Genomic DNA, 6,552 nt, shown 5'->3' on the forward strand with positions numbered 1-6,552 from the left:
ACAGATGCATGTGGACTCACAATTTGGTCATTGTTGTGATTTTTATGTATTATAATATCTTGTGAATGATTTATGAAATGTTAACAAACTAATAAAGTTGTAAACCATTCATAAATCCTCTATAAAGAGAGTTGTATTATAAAGATGACCATAAAAAAGACTTGTTGACTATATCTAATTATAAACAGCTTATAATAAGTGATTTATAAAGTGTCAGCAGGCTAATTAGTAAAGTATGAAGTTTGATTTTACAACTACAAACTCAATTGTGAAACTCATCAAAGTCTTTTTGATCCTAATTTAAGCTCATCCTGTGTGTTTCTGCAGTAACTATTCATATAGTGTGTTGTTTAATGGGACTTAAATGCAGTGTCATCCATCATGTTATCGCAAATACTCATCCTGTGTCGGTGTTGACACTTGGTGGAAAACAGCTTAATAAATCATGCACCACATTCCTGGTTGGAAGTTGTGAGTTTACAAAGCCTTAAATAACACAGTTGGACTGTGGTCAGCTGCTGGATGATTTCAGTCTACATGTCTGTGGACAGTGGCTTTAGCTTGGAGCAGTTTTTGGACTGGAATCTGGTCTGTAAAAAAAAATGCACTGAATTCAGCCTCGCTGTGATGTGTTCTTTCTGTTTATTTGTTCTGCAGAGCCCATGAAACCAGCCTCACTTTTCCACGCTCCAGACCAGACCAGAGATGTTTCTCCAACTCACCTGGGGCTTGTTTTCTGACCCAGCGCTCCCACCACACTCTTAGCACATGTTTTATTATTGACATGGAATCTATCATAATGAACCCTGTCTGTTTGCAGATCTAAAAACGGCCTCAGTCAGAGAAGAATATAGTTTGAAGCATGGGAAGAACGACAGAGCGTTGTGAAAGCCATGTGTTACCTGTGTGTGCTTGTTTGAGAACATCACACTGTTTCTGTAAATCAACAGCAGAACATTAGTTACTGCACACAGGTATTCAAACCTTCAACCACCTGCAGAGTCTGTGGAGAGTGAAACAGGGTCTGGTCGGCCCAAGGAGACATGGGTTCATTAAACATCTCTGCACATATGAGCCTTCTGGACATTAAAGCAGTTTGCACCCCTTCTCTGGAAACACTTTGTCAGGGCCTGGAGGAGGAGGCTGGGACAACATTTGTTGTCAGTTTAGCTCTGCTCTCACATGAAAGCGGCCCGGTGGATTTATGGCACCGCGGCACAGACAGGCTGCCATGTGCTGGAGGTATGCTGCATCATGTGGATGTGAATACTGAGCAGGCTCTCGCTGCCTCGGCTTCCTATTTCACATAGATGAGATATTCATTGAGTTCAGCTTTGAGTTACCTGCCCTCTGTGCGGAATGGCCGAGCTGTCGCGTCCAGTCTGATGAGTTGTTTTAGAGACCCGTTCGCAGGCTGTCTCGCTCACAGTTAGTATGTGACACCACAGCGGGTTGCAGTCAAACTACAGATGATATCTCTGTGCATACATTCATGATTTATTGTTAAAGTCATGCAGCTTCATAGGAGACATTTGACACTGTACATAATTCACACGTAAACACAGATCCAGCTCCAGTTTTACCAAGAACCACTGAGCTGGTAAATAGTGAAAGTAAAATAAGGAAAGAAAAATTTACATTTATATTCCAAACCACATACATAATGCATTATACAATATTTTTCACAGTGTGATGTTTTTCATGTGTGTCCCACTGTTTACTGAGTCCATGAGGCGGGATGAGTCTAGAGAACTGACCCTTTATATAAGATCATGAATTGAAACAATATATGGCTCAACGGGGAATGTGCTCTCCACACTGTTTCTAACTTTCCATTTCAGACCACACTAAGATACACACAGGTGCTGTAATATTTCAGCCAAAACTGAGTATTTCATCTCAGTATAAACTTAAAGCAGAAGTAAGTGGAATGTTTGTGTTAATATAAGTCTTAAATTGTTATATCTTCCGACAGCAATCACTTATATAGAGTGTTTGGTCCGAAACACGGGCCTGTCAGCCACTCTGCTCTGCTGTAAGCCGAGGAGAAAACTTTCCTTGTATCCTACGACATTTATCCAATGAGGAGAGAGAACGGCATAAAGGGGCGGTCCTCTCTGTGTGTGCAGCCAAGGGATGTGCATGAATGTGGTGACGTAGGGACGAGGGCGGGGCCTGCTAACTCCATCGGCTGACAAGAAGTTAGCCAAAACGACCGGATCGCTTACTTCTGCTTTAAAGATGAAACACTGGATGTGGCAAGAACAAGAGGTTTAAAACTAAAGAATTTTAGATTAAAGAGTTTGTTATTTGCCCATCAGAAAACCAGACATTATGATTTTAAGTTTTGCCTCAACTGGACCTCTCCCAATAATCCATCTCATTGGATTGTGTAATCTGATTACACAGTCCTGTGTGTTGAAGGTTAATACCACTGATCTGCTTTTTCTGTCGACTTACTAATGTATTGGCTGTATTTATGAAAATGTATCGTTCATTTTGGTCCAGTGGAAGTTTGTTTAAAACAGTCTCAGTATCGGTCTTACATTCTTGTCTCTAAGGAGTTCACCAGGATCTAAGAGGCTGACACTGACACTGTGTCCTTCAATTTATGCAATTAGGTTCATTCAACACACACACACACACACACACACACACACACACACACACACACACACACACACACACACACACACACACACACACACACACACACACACACATGTTTGCATTTAAGGTGTTTCTTTCTACCGGGCTCCTGTGCCAGTTGCAGTTCATTTTGCCTGCTCCAAACATTTCAAATCATTATGCAGGATAGTATTTTATGCTATTTTTATCAAATTAAAGTCTATGGCAGATAATGTTTGGCGCCTCTTTCAAGCAGCCATACAGTAGAGGTCTCAGCAGAAAACCTTTATGGTGCTGCGTTACCCTTTCCAACACTGAGTTTTTTATTGTGAAGCAGTCGGAGGATGCAGCATCGTCCCTGTCACCACAGTTTGTGTTTACAGTAACTGTTAACAAAAATGTTCAAAACAGTATTTTGGGGGTAGCAATGATAGGAAACAATATGAGAATAGGTCATTGGTTTCACAAATTGGTGCTAAAAGGTGTTTGAAGGTGCAAGCAAAATAATTTCTGAGAAACTTACAAAGCGGGGCATAATTCAGCTCAGTGAGTAGAGGCATGCAAATAAAGCTAAATTTGTGTAATTCCCGGCCTTTATGAGAACTGCAACTAAGCACATTACACATTGTGTCATTACAGAAAAAAGACAATACATTAAAAATGAGTGAACACTGTTTAGGAGAGCACAAAGAGAGAAATAATAAATCAACAAAGTAATGGATGAGTACAAAGCGAAGCAAAGAAGTGAAGACTACTGGACACCACTGACTACTTCTTGTTCCATCCTTGGAAAAAAATATGTATTTATGGAAATGAATGTTTATGTGTGTGTGTGATCAAAGTGCATCTATATTTACAGTAAATATCCAAACAAGTTTGAACTCAGCCCTGTCAATCACACAGTAAAATCAGCCTTTCACTGACAAACGCCTGGTGACAAGACATGACCTCATCCCTACGGTTTGCACAGTGACCCGTAGAGTGACACTTCATTTCGTACACACAGTAGACAATACACACACTGTTTTCTACCAAACAGACTGACAAGCCCGTCTGTCTGCCTGTGGAACCTCACTTTCAGACCAACATAAACCCAATTTAGACGAAGTTTTTAAAGCGGCGATTCATCATGGTCGCAGGTCGAGCTCGGTGAGCAGTCCCCAGTCGCGGGGCCGACAGGATGAATAAAGGGGGAACAGGAGAGCGGTTCTCTGCTGGGACAGAGAGCCCAGTCAGCTGGAAGACGAACCACAGGTTTTGATATCAGTGGTAGCGGAGAGGATCCCACTGCTGGAGTGGCGTAACAAGTCTCCATCTGTTTCCTGAAAAAGGCATCTGTACATTTAAAGCAATGAGTGACTGTATAGTATTGGCTATGTGCTGGAAAAAGCCTGGTCCGTCTGCACCCTCTCTAAACAAGCTCCTAGAGAGAGTTGATTGTGGGATTACTGCTATCATACAGCTATCTCTTTTAATGCCATCATTAAGGTTAACCCTAGAACACTAACGTCGGGTGATTTTCACCCATGAAATTATTGTTTCATAATTTTCATTATGTTGCTGTTGTCTGAGTTTCATGGGTCCCTGGGTAGCTTCATACTGCTCACTGACGTCATTGAAGGTAGGCATGTTACCCTGCTCCCATCCCTAGTTTTTTCAGCAGGCACATGTTCGGGTGGATTTCACCCGACGTTAGTGTTTATGTATCTAAATCTGGTGACCATTTCTGGTGATGCTGAAAATTCTTCTTTTTTCTTTTTACTCCACCAAATAAGGCTCAAATGTCCCACAAATGGGTGGTCTGAAGGACAAAGTCCCAGCTCCATTAGTTTTTTTTTAAGGAAGTTTTTGTTAAAAAAACAAAAAAAAATCACAAATTTTGGACATTTTTTTATAGGGTCACCATGATACCTTTTTTTCATTTTGTGAAACATTGTACAGTGGAAAATTAAGGAAGTGTACTTCAATTTGCCATGTATTGTTGTATTTTAATATACTTTGGTGAGAAATATTTTTTTATGGGTATATTATATCGGGTAAAAAATACCCGGCGTTAGTGATGGTGTTACTTTTTGTAACGTTAGTGTTCTAGGGTTAAGATGCTGTTGCACATGGTTTACACCAGAAACCAGCTGATATGGTGACCAGACATCAGGAAGATACACAGATGATCTTAACTGATGAGGGAGGAGAGCTGGATCCAAACGGACAAAGTCAATATTGTATGATTCAGATGTTATTGCACGTTTTTATTTTTAGCCATGCAGGTCCAACACATTTTTGTGTCCCTGAAAACACTTTGTCTTAGGTTGCTGTGTGTTCAAATTCATGATCAGTTAAACATTTTTAAAACTTTAGATGTGAGGTTTATGCTGCCTTCATGTGCTATGGTAATTATGGTAAATACCAAAAGACGACTTGAAAAGTGCACATGAACACCCTCTCATGTGGTATTTTCCACTGGGCAACTCGTAGAATTTTTTGATGCCCGAGTTGCCGAGATGAGAATAACCTTTGACCTTTTCAACATGGTGGCGAGCATCCCAAGATTCGTTAATGGTAAGCAAGGCAAGCCTTTAGAAAACACTTAGCAGCTATTCACTTTATGTATGCGTGCATGTACAGTAAAAAAAAAAATGCTTTTAAAAAGCTTGTTTTGATAATTCATCTTCTTGCTGTAAGAGATGAACTTGGCAATCCAAGATTATTTTACCCCATAGATATATACACGTAGATACCGCACGTGTATATACTGTATCTATGGTTTTACCCAAGAAACAAGTCTGAATCTGTGTGTCCACCATCTTTATTTTCTCTGTACAACAACAAAAGCACATGAACACAACACACTGGTAAATACCAGTTCACAAGTGGAAAATACCATCTGTACCATAGCACATGAAGGCAGCATTAAACACGAGCCCAGTTTGTAAGACTACTACATATTATTAACCAAAGTCAGCCAAGACAGCAAAGAGAAACCAGGACTGGACGTAATGATAGTTCAAGTTTGTAATTTTATGCCTCATTGATAATTGCAGTGTTGCCTTGCCAGCCGATTAAAAGCTTTTGCACCACATTTTTTCCCTTTAATGTGGGTTTTGTTTTGTTTTTTAAACGCAGGAAACAACATTTCAGCTTGATAAGAATAAAAGCCAATGTCAGTGATTTTCAGGTTTCTGCTTTGCTGACTGAGTCACCTGGATCACATGAAATACATTTCCAACAGGGGATTTGAGTTTAGGAGTTGGATTTAAAGATGAACGTTTGATACCTCGGTTAAATGAGCCACATCAGCAACTTTAACAGAGATCTAGGACAGAAAGTCCAGTCATTGAATAACTTCAGCACTTTATCTGGAATTTGACCCAAACCATGCAAATCTTCTATCTGTCCACTGTGTCCAAACTTTTAGCATTCTTCAGGTCATTTGAGTTTTATTTGTACTGTGTGTCAGTCTGTCTATCCAGTTTTCTTTCTATCTTTGGATTTCAACATTCATGTAGGCACCAACATGAATATGTAGAAGAGAAGCTATTTTCTTCTCTTCTATTTTTTAAGTACTGTTATAGCAAGCCAAGTACATTAGATCTTTATCATCTCTGCCACCATATTAACTTTCTATATCTTCTGTAAGTTGCACCTATTCATATTAAATATATATTATTTTATATTGATTTATATCGAACAGCATCATTGAGGAATTAAGGACCTATTGATTTCCTACGTTTCGAGCGTCAAATAAAAAGGTATGAAAATTATGTAAATGTGATATTTCCATTTCCACGTGTAATAAATTTGTACATATGCTCTTTTCACTTCGTCTTTGGGGCACCGAGGGGGGGGGACATTTCAGCAGAGGTTTCAACATAACAAAATGTGAATTGTGTAAAGGGGCTTGAGTGCTTCCTCAATCACTGTATG

The sequence above is a fragment of the Trachurus trachurus genome, assembly GCF_905171665.1.
Source record: "Trachurus trachurus genome assembly, chromosome: 5".
Taxonomy (NCBI): domain Eukaryota; kingdom Metazoa; phylum Chordata; class Actinopteri; order Carangiformes; family Carangidae; genus Trachurus; species Trachurus trachurus.